The 9,562-nt window shown below is 35.8% G+C and overlaps 1 pseudogene; it reads right to left on the bottom strand.

The window, feature by feature from the left end:
- Positions 1-4,006: 4,006 nt before the first annotated feature.
- On the bottom strand, positions 4,007-5,912 carry LOC132552927 (uncharacterized; annotated as a pseudogene).
- Between the last annotated feature and the right edge of the window lie 3,650 nt (positions 5,913-9,562).

The following is a 9,562-nucleotide window of genomic DNA, read 5'->3' as shown; positions in this document are numbered from 1 at the left end:
CACAATTCTATAATTTGTTTCAGTTTGTGCAGTGTGGCCATATTTGGATAAACATTTAACAATTTCCTCTTCGTGTTATGTTCGTTTTAATATAATGCATGTTCATGTCTACACTCGGTCAATCACTTCTCTAAATGACGATATCTGTTGAACGGACATAAATAAACCAAGTACATTTGTATTAGTAAACAAAAACGTGGCTTGGAAAATTTGTTGAAAACTGGATGCAATCATTGTTTCGATTAAAAAAAAAAAGTAAATCTGTCGTCGATCAGTTTTTTTCTTATTGGGTTAAATCGCAGTTGACTCATATTTCAATATTGTTTAAAAAGTATTGAAAGGAAGGAGTCCAAGACAGATCCCCGGCGTAACCCGCAGTGATATTTCAGTCCTTTCTAAAGGATTACATTTTGTTTTTATCTTTCGTAGTCCAATCTTATTATATATATTTAAGTAACAGTTCAACATCTACATTTCATCATGCAAATTTACTAAAACATGTACTGTGAAATCAGTAATTTCCACGGATGTTTCATTTTCAATGGGTTTGCAGATTTATTTTACCCTCGGATTCAGATGTCACGGAATGAAAACAGTGAAAGATTCACTTAAATTTTAGTTCTACTTCATTTTCTTTTATCCACGAAATCAAGTGCCGTAATAATAATTTTCTGGTAAAAAAACAAAAACGCGAGAAATTCAATCCTTTCAAAATATGTTCCAAATTATCTTTATATGTCGGTAACAATTCAATATCAATATAGTTTAAAGACTACTTCCTCAATAGTCTACCAACATAATGTAATCAGATAGGGTGCCATGCAGCGAATTGCCCTGCGATAGGGTGTTCCGCAGTGGAGTACCTTGCGAAAGAGTGTCCTGCAGTGAAGTGCCCTGCGATAGGTTGTCCTGCAGTGAAGTGAAGTGCCCTGCGATAAAGTGTCCTGCAGTGGAGTACCTTGCTATAGGTTATTCTACAGTGGAGTGGCCTCCGACAGAGTGTCCTGCAGTGAAGTGCCTTACGATAAGGTATCCTTCAGTGGAGTTGTCATCAGTTTCGCACATTCAAAAGGTGGCCTACTAGAATAGACAGATGTAGGCGTGGAGAGACCGTCCTTAAATAGCCGTGATTGCTCGCAGTCGTTTAACAATAATTAGAACCATACTATGTTAACATGTCATCTAACTTATATATTAAGCGGTCGTCACTCACCTCTTTTCTTTGGTTGCTCCCTCTGAAGTAAACTCACTTATAGACTACATGCTTTTGATCATCCAATGCACCATTAAAACTTCCCAGGACATTTTTGACTAGCATGGTTACTATGAAGGTTACAGACTGCGTATTATGACATGATCATTATCTCGTCAAAACAGTGCCAATATGGAAGTCAATCATTACTTAATTGGTAACATTGTCGCCTGGGACTGGGAATTTTCTTTATCATGGTGAGTTATAAAACTGGATAAGCCGATTACTTTTCATGAATGTCTGGTCCCTGCAGTGTTCATCACAATTTGTACCTGATCATTAAACATTCACGTACATTCTAATTAACAGATACTCGGTGGGCTGAAATAAATTTTCCGGAATCCGTTGAGACATGGAGTTGTTTTGGTTTCTGCATCATTGAAAATACATTATGAAGTTGTTTGCTGAAACAGTCAACATGCAATACCCAGTGGACGGTATCGTCTAATTGTTTTGCAAAAAACAGCCAGCCTACTGGAATGAATAAGTCTTAATACTATTTTCTTATCCTGAATTTGCTCTTTTTGCAAGCAAGAATGCTAAAAATACTGGCAACGAATTCATAACAGTGTATGCAATTCTTCTACTCATTATTACGTGTACCGTGGAATTTGCTCAGCGAAAACGGCTCCAGGCCACTGACGTTCGTCGGTGAAACGATACCTGGACACGGGCGGAGTTACGGAGACGGAAATCCTGTCAACCATCAACCTTTATCGGCGGAACAAATCTCTCGATGTCTTCATTTGCATATACTCGTTTTCTCCTATAGTACTTGTTTATAGATTACATAGAAATGTTTGTGTAAGAAGTCTGGGCAGTAATACTGTATTTTCCAGTGTGTAATTATATGAAGTAAAATAATCAAAAGACGGGGGTACGCATGTGAAAATAATATTCATAATTCAAATTTACTAGACTTGGAAGTACAATTAGTATATGAATTTGTTTTAATTAATTTCATTTTATTTTAAATTTGACTGGTCATTGTACGTCGATGTCTTTTAATATACGTTTTGATATACATTGACTTGTGCCCTGGAACGAAAAGAAAACTAAATAAAATTTACTTCTCTGATGACTAAGGCGGATGTACCAGCTTATTTCTATGAATGACCCTTTAATGGATATATCCGGAGACGTATTGTCATGTCGGTACAACACAGTAAAACGCGTGCCCTGGCACGGCCCTACCACACCATCACGGCCTAATATTACACCAATTATTTCCTTGTAGATGGTTGTGTTTATAAATAAGAATAAAGATAGATGAAAAGGGACATCGTGTCTCTTTAAAGATATAATAATCATTGACACCTCTTTGATGCAACTAGCGCTCTTGACCACTAATAAATATTACCAAAGCCGGCGTATGAAAATAAACATAAAGGCATGTCTACGTGTGTAGTGCTCTCTAGGAACAACAGGTACATAGGACTGTATAGGACGGTTTAGTTTGCTGAAATTGTGTTACTTTAACGAAGGGGGAAGTTTTTAAAACACTTATACACATTTCCCCATAATAGGCTCACCCCTCCTCTAAAATGGGATGTACCATTTGTTGAAAACCAAGGATGCCTTCAGTTCCAACATAAGAGAGCTTTTAAAAAATGCTTTCCTTCTACTTCTTGCCCCTCCGGCCCCAGTGGGCCGGAACTCATTGGCCATACAAAATTGATGCTTCAGGTCAAATTGGGAAAACATCCAGGTATGTCTACAGAAGAAGAAGGCTTTTATAAAATTTGCTCTATTTCCACTATTAGGAACCAAAAGTTTATTAAAAAACTGACTTCTCTTCATCAAAGGATGATTCAGGCCAAATATGGGCAAATCTACTAATTTCTACAGGAGTAGGATTTTAAAGATTTTGCTCTATTTCCCCTATTGAGCTCCGTCCTTCTTGCCCCGAGGGAGGGTGTGTGTGTATCAGACACACCGTTTATAATTAGTTTCCTTCGCCTAAGCATGCTTCAGATCAAATTTGAACAATATCCTGCAATTTTTAAAGAGCGAGATAGATTTCAAAGAATTTGATAGCTTTTCCCTATTCGATTTCGCCTCTCTGGCCCCCAAGTGGACGAGACCAAACATTTATACAAAACTGATTTCTCGTAACCAAAGGATACTTCAGATCAACTTTGATTAAAATCTACTCAGTCGTTCAAGACTAGTTGTTATTTCTATAAAAAAAAAAAGTTGACGACAGCAACGGACGAAGCATTATCCTTATAGTTCACGCGGCTTACGGGTCATGTGAGCTAAAAAATGTAAACCTGGCATAGGAATGAATTAGTGGACGGCTTCATCATCATATAAGATATGTGTAGCAGTAAACAAATAATTTTGAAAAAGACTGAATATAAAGATAAGAGAGAGTAAGAAATCGAATATTGATTTCCATTCATAATCTGAATTCCTAGACCTGTTAATTCAAATTAGATCTCTTAGATAATAATAACAATAATTCACTGCAATAAAGCCGGTTTTGTATAACTACAGAAATTAAACTCCACATTAATATGTTTTACATTAAAAACTGTACATTAAATGCGGTTATCGCAATGAAATCGTATGTATGGATTCCGTAATCCATGTCACCACCATTTGTAAATGGGTCGGCGAATAATGGAAACACTGTACACATATGAGATATCCTAGCCAGGCATGTGTAGTTTCTGTTTCCATTCAGACATACATACATACATGTAATATACATGGATAAACACACGGAATGGAGACCTAGTTTTCAATCATCTAATAATTTCTTCGACATTTGACAATAAAAATTAATTTCAAACTTTACGAATTCACACAATTAGTCTAGTCATGTGGTGTTCAGTTATTTTCACTTCGTTACCAAACAAATCCAATCGAGGAGAGGTGTACTTAGCAGGTTGATATCTGAATTGAGTCAACATCGTGTGTTATGACCTTCACACCATCTCGTTTAGTGTAAGATGGGAAATAGAAATAATGACCTTTCCTCTATATCAGTCAGGCTAAACGAATTTACTGTATGTGATCTTGATATAAAGTCTGCCAGTCATAATCGATGTTCTCATGAAAATCATATTAACTATATGACCACACTGATCTATGATTTATTTTTTTGTTTTGTGTGGTAACGAAAAATATTGATCAATGCAACTGTAGCTATGCATTGTACAACGTGTTCATGATATTTATTTGTATTGTAGTATCTTCATTCTGTTGTTCCAGTGTCCGATCCAGAAGGTACCGTCCTCGTGTAGACTGATACACCAAGGTGTACTTTTGTCAGATGTATAAACAGCTCTCTTACAGCGTCCAGTGTTCCTGTCAATCAGTAGTACTGACTTGGTGATCAATTCCGCTACAAGGATATCACCAGCTCCGTCAAAACAAACATCGTACGGATAAAACTTTGATGACTGAGTAGAACTTCGGTTTGGGTTGGCCGTACTGAAGTCTTTACAGTGAAACTTTAGGTTGAGGTATTTATCCATCACGATGACGTACATTTGTTTGTCTGGTTCCTTATCCGCCATGTAGTCGTCATACGACATGCCATCATTGTCAAAAACAGCTACGTCACCGGTCTGTTTACATGACGTCATGTGATGAGGCATTACTGCGACCTGTCTACAAGGACCTCCCGCTCTAGATGATACCGCCCGTCCGTCTGTAGTGAACAGCTGTATTCCTCCCTTCATCCCCACCACTACCATGTCATCACTGGTGATACCAAGAGAAAGTGGCGTGTCGGTGACGTAAAATCGTTTAACAATATCACCACCTGTCGTGATTTCCCGGATACTTCTGTCATCAAGCACACAGAACCACACCCTGCCCGTGGTCTGGGATACAGATATCGATTGGACATTGACCTTACAATCGATCTTCTCCTTCACTGTGCCTTCAGTATCCACTCGGTACACACTATCACTATCCCAGTACGATAACCACGCCTCGTCACCAGTAAGACCTGTACGACATACATCGTAAGGAAATGATGGTGTAAACTCGTCAAGAACCACGGGGGTCGGAATCGGTTTGTACGGCTGATCCTCTCCGTCGACTAGTATCTTACCGAACATATGTTCCAACAGTTCAGTAGATATGCTTCCGGGTTTGAATTCCACTGTGTGTAATCTACCGGAAGTAGGTGGAACAGTGGAGGTATTCCTGATTTCCCGCACTAACGTTGTGACGTCAGCTGTTATCCCTGATGCCAGTATTTGTTGACATCTATCCAGTTTCGGTTTCAAGTCTTCTCTAAGATATCTGTTTAATGCTGTTTTATTTTTCTCAGAAATAGTCGCATTTAATTTTTCCAACTCGGTACATATGTTCACAAACATATCGATATTCTTGTCGATATCGTCTTTCATTTTTTCCCCCTGACGTTTAATGTCTCTGATAACTGCCTGATATTGTACTCCGTTTGTCTCATTCTCCCGAATATCTTCCTCATGTCGACCTTGGAGAGTTTGTCAATATACTGTTGTATTTCCCGTTTCTGGCTCGTCACGTATTCAGTAAGTTTCCCAAATGTGTGGCCATTGTGAATGTCTGTAACACACTCCACACAAATCAACTGATCGTTACACGATTTACAGACATAAACAAATCCCATCCCCTGATGGCGGGGACAACCAGGTACTGCCGTCTGTGCCGCCATGTTGTCATGGGTGACAGCGGAGGACTTTATAGTCCTGACAGTAGTTTTTCAATATGGCGGCTGGTCTCCGAAATATTTAGATAAGTCGTCTTCCGGGAATCTGACAACATGTTCTATTTAAGGTAACAAGGAAGTATTATGAACTATACTGGTGTCACGACGGAGAATTTAGATATTTTTCCAGTAAGCAAGAGACACGACAATAATTTATTGCATGGCTGATTTTACTCGATAACAGGTTGATAGTGTTATAAAAAAAAATCCTAGTAGAGAGGATGTTTTGTTTAATGGTATATTTAGGTCGGTTTGATTCAGTTTCTTCGCAGCACATGGATTTAAACAAAAAGTCAGTGCGAATTAGACAGGATTCATTAGTGAATTTGGGATTAGCTAACGAATATATACAATGATATACTCTAAGTTATGGTCAATAATCGAGATTCATTAATTGATCTAATCATTTCAAATCATTATAGATATAAGACATTTAAGATATGGTTGGCACAAAATGGTCAGTATGAAGCTCTAATTAGGTATCTTGCCGGCACAATGCTTCATTAAGAGAATGAGAGCACATATCTTCATATTAACGTTTTAGTTCAGTTAAACAAGTACACTGTATATTTCAGGGAATGAAGTTTGTGTTTAAACTGTGAACGTTCTATCCTATCACCTGTTACGGTCATTTAAGGACGCTCTCTCTATGTATGCGAGGTGTGTGGATGTTTGAATGCTTATGATCATATAATGCCTGCCTCCATTACGTGCATCTTTCTTTAGAAGGCTGAGTTATGTTCGTGTAAGGCATCTCGGAATTATACAGGACTGAGACCGATTTTATTGTTCTACCAATTTTCTTAATCAATTTGGAACTGACTTTCGATTTTTTTCTTTCTAACCAGCATTCGTCCTTTTTATCCATCATATGTAAATTAACTATACGTTTCCTCTCGCTCTCTACAAATTTATATGCGAGTCACCTCCCCTTCCTTCACTGTAGCTTGTTCTAAATTCGGTGGCAAATTTACAGCAATTTAACTAATTTATCCTCACATTGGTTACTTTAGTTAATGGTAAAGAAAAACATTCCGTCTGATGTTATTTCTAATGGAAATATGTTTGACAAACTAAAACTTTAATATGTTTTGGCATTTTTTAAACAGTAACCAAAAACGAATTCATCCTAAAATTTTATTTATCATTTGAAAGCATTTTAAGTTCGGAATTTCAGCCCAAAACTATAAGTGAAATTTACATCAAATAAACAAAAAATGTGTCATATTCTTTTTAATTTTTAAAAAATCCAGAAAATGTGTTGACGATCTTAACAGTCCAATGATTAATGTATTGAAAAAAACAATAAACTAAAACTTTTAACTGAAGAACCACATGAACATATGGATTGATGGGGGTGGAGGCATTGTAGTCGCTGAACCTGATACTGAAATTAATGTAACTATGTACACAGTATCAACAAAACACACAGCAGACTAGGACTGATGGTTTGGAAAAACCCCAAAATATGGTCCACCAATACAAACCAAAGTACTTGTTAAATCAGTAATGTATGCAATATACATCAATATAAACAAAAACATGTACCCGAGGAGTGTATTGCAACACTGCAAAGTTTCAAATGTGTTCACTTTTTATATTTTTATTCATTTTTCCATCAACATGTGTAAAAGTCCTGGTGTCTGCCGCCAGCCTAGCTTCTTATAGTGATTTTTGTTCGCACAACTCTGTGGTTCCGTCTCGGCTTAAAGCTGGCTACACATCAATGAATAAAAGCTTGTGTGATCAAGTTCAACATTTTATTATGTACACGATGCCACAGGGATGAGAAGATTAAATGTGATGAAAAAAATATGAAGAACATGAATATAATCTCACCGTACGCCCCTTAACTCCTGACAAACAATGACCACACTAATAAATAACATAACTAATTTCTACTTAGTAAAGATTTGTAAACTTAAACAACATTCCCAAACTGAATTTTGATTTTAAAAAAAATTGTAAAATCACAATAACTAATAAATGCCTTGACAAAAGAAAATTAACTCCTACTGGTAAAATTCATATAATTAAATCATTATTGGTATCAGTTATTTGTTTATATCCCTTCTAAATCTCAGTGAAAAGGTGATTAAGGAAATTCATTCCATACTTCTTGAATTTTCATGGAATAGTAAAACAGATAAAATTAAAAGAAATGCTGTTGTTCAAAAATATAATGATGGTCGATTTAAGATGGTCAATTTTAATGCTTTTATTGATGCTCTTAAACTGCGGCGGGTAAGGAGACTATACAACGGTGAAGTGAAGTGTAAATTCATTTTGAAAGCCAAAATCAATATGGATGTATCGATGAATATTGGCGATGAATACATAACAGAATGTAGTAATATTTGTTCTAACAATTTTTGGAAAGATGTGTTTAAATCTTAGAATCAATTGAATACTTCAAAAGAAATTGGGGAACTTGATGAAAGATCACTGTTAACCCAAAATATCTGACATAACATAAATATTACTATTGCAGGTAAATCAGTCTTCCATCAATCATGATATAAGTCAGAAATACACACTATTTCAGATCGGATAAAAAATACAGATAACTTTTCCTTCAATACTTTTGAAGAACTTTCAGAAAAATATCAATTCATACAAACTTTCTTTAAGTTCATGGATTAATATCTGCTATTCGCAAATATCTGCCGACCTCTTTATCAACAAATTTGAAACCAGTTATTTGCCCACTCTTACCTCCACATATGATTAGCATTTGTAACTTTTGGATCCAATTTTTTCATCAACATTCTTAATCAAAATGATATTATAGGTAAAGGTAGAGTAAAACGGCAAGAACAGTTCCTGTTTGATCAAAGATAATAGAATGAAATTGATACAATTCGGTATAAAATCACACAAAAAAATACTAGATATTAATGGCTTCAGTTTCAAATATCACACCATATTCTTACCACAAATTCGAAACTGTTCAAAGTAGGTGTAGTTGCTTGTCTACTGTGTTCATTTTTTAGTTCAGAAAGGGAAATTAAAAATCACTTAATGTGGAAATACAAGGAAGTACAAAATATACTACAAAGTCTAGAAAGAAACACTCCTAGATGTTATTTATATACCTTTTTCAATCAACAAGCAATTCTCTTCCTATTCTGGTTTATTAATGATAGTCTTAATTCTGCTGTGGATAATGTAATCATTCTTATCATTAAACAATGTATCTATAGAAACAGATGTCTTAATAAGTCTTTAAATGTCAATGTTTTAGTCAACAATGTGAAAGATTACTATTACTTACAAAAGCCTATAGCAAATAGTAAAAACGACTTTTTGAAAGACAGAAATGGAAATACTTGGAGTAAATGGGAAAACTACACTCGATATCTAAGCATTTTCACCTAAATGTCCTTGACATTCCTCAAGTAACACAGCAAACAAAACAACCCCCACATCTTACATCTTCAAACTCATCTCCCCTTTCCTCTAGGTTAGCAATGTCTAATATTTTTCTATTATGTTGTCTTCACTTTCATTTCTCTACATATTGGATTCTGTGATATGCAAGTACATGTGTATGTAAATGAAGTATGTATTTGCATAATTTAATACACTGAATGTAT

The sequence above is a fragment of the Ylistrum balloti genome, unplaced genomic scaffold (assembly GCF_031769215.1).
Source record: "Ylistrum balloti isolate Yb309-2 unplaced genomic scaffold, AGI_CSIRO_Ybal_v1 Utg370288, whole genome shotgun sequence".
NCBI classification, from domain to species: domain Eukaryota; kingdom Metazoa; phylum Mollusca; class Bivalvia; order Pectinida; family Pectinidae; genus Ylistrum; species Ylistrum balloti.
The sequence above is the reverse complement of the archived record's forward strand: the minus strand, read 5'-3'. Positions and strand labels throughout refer to the sequence as shown.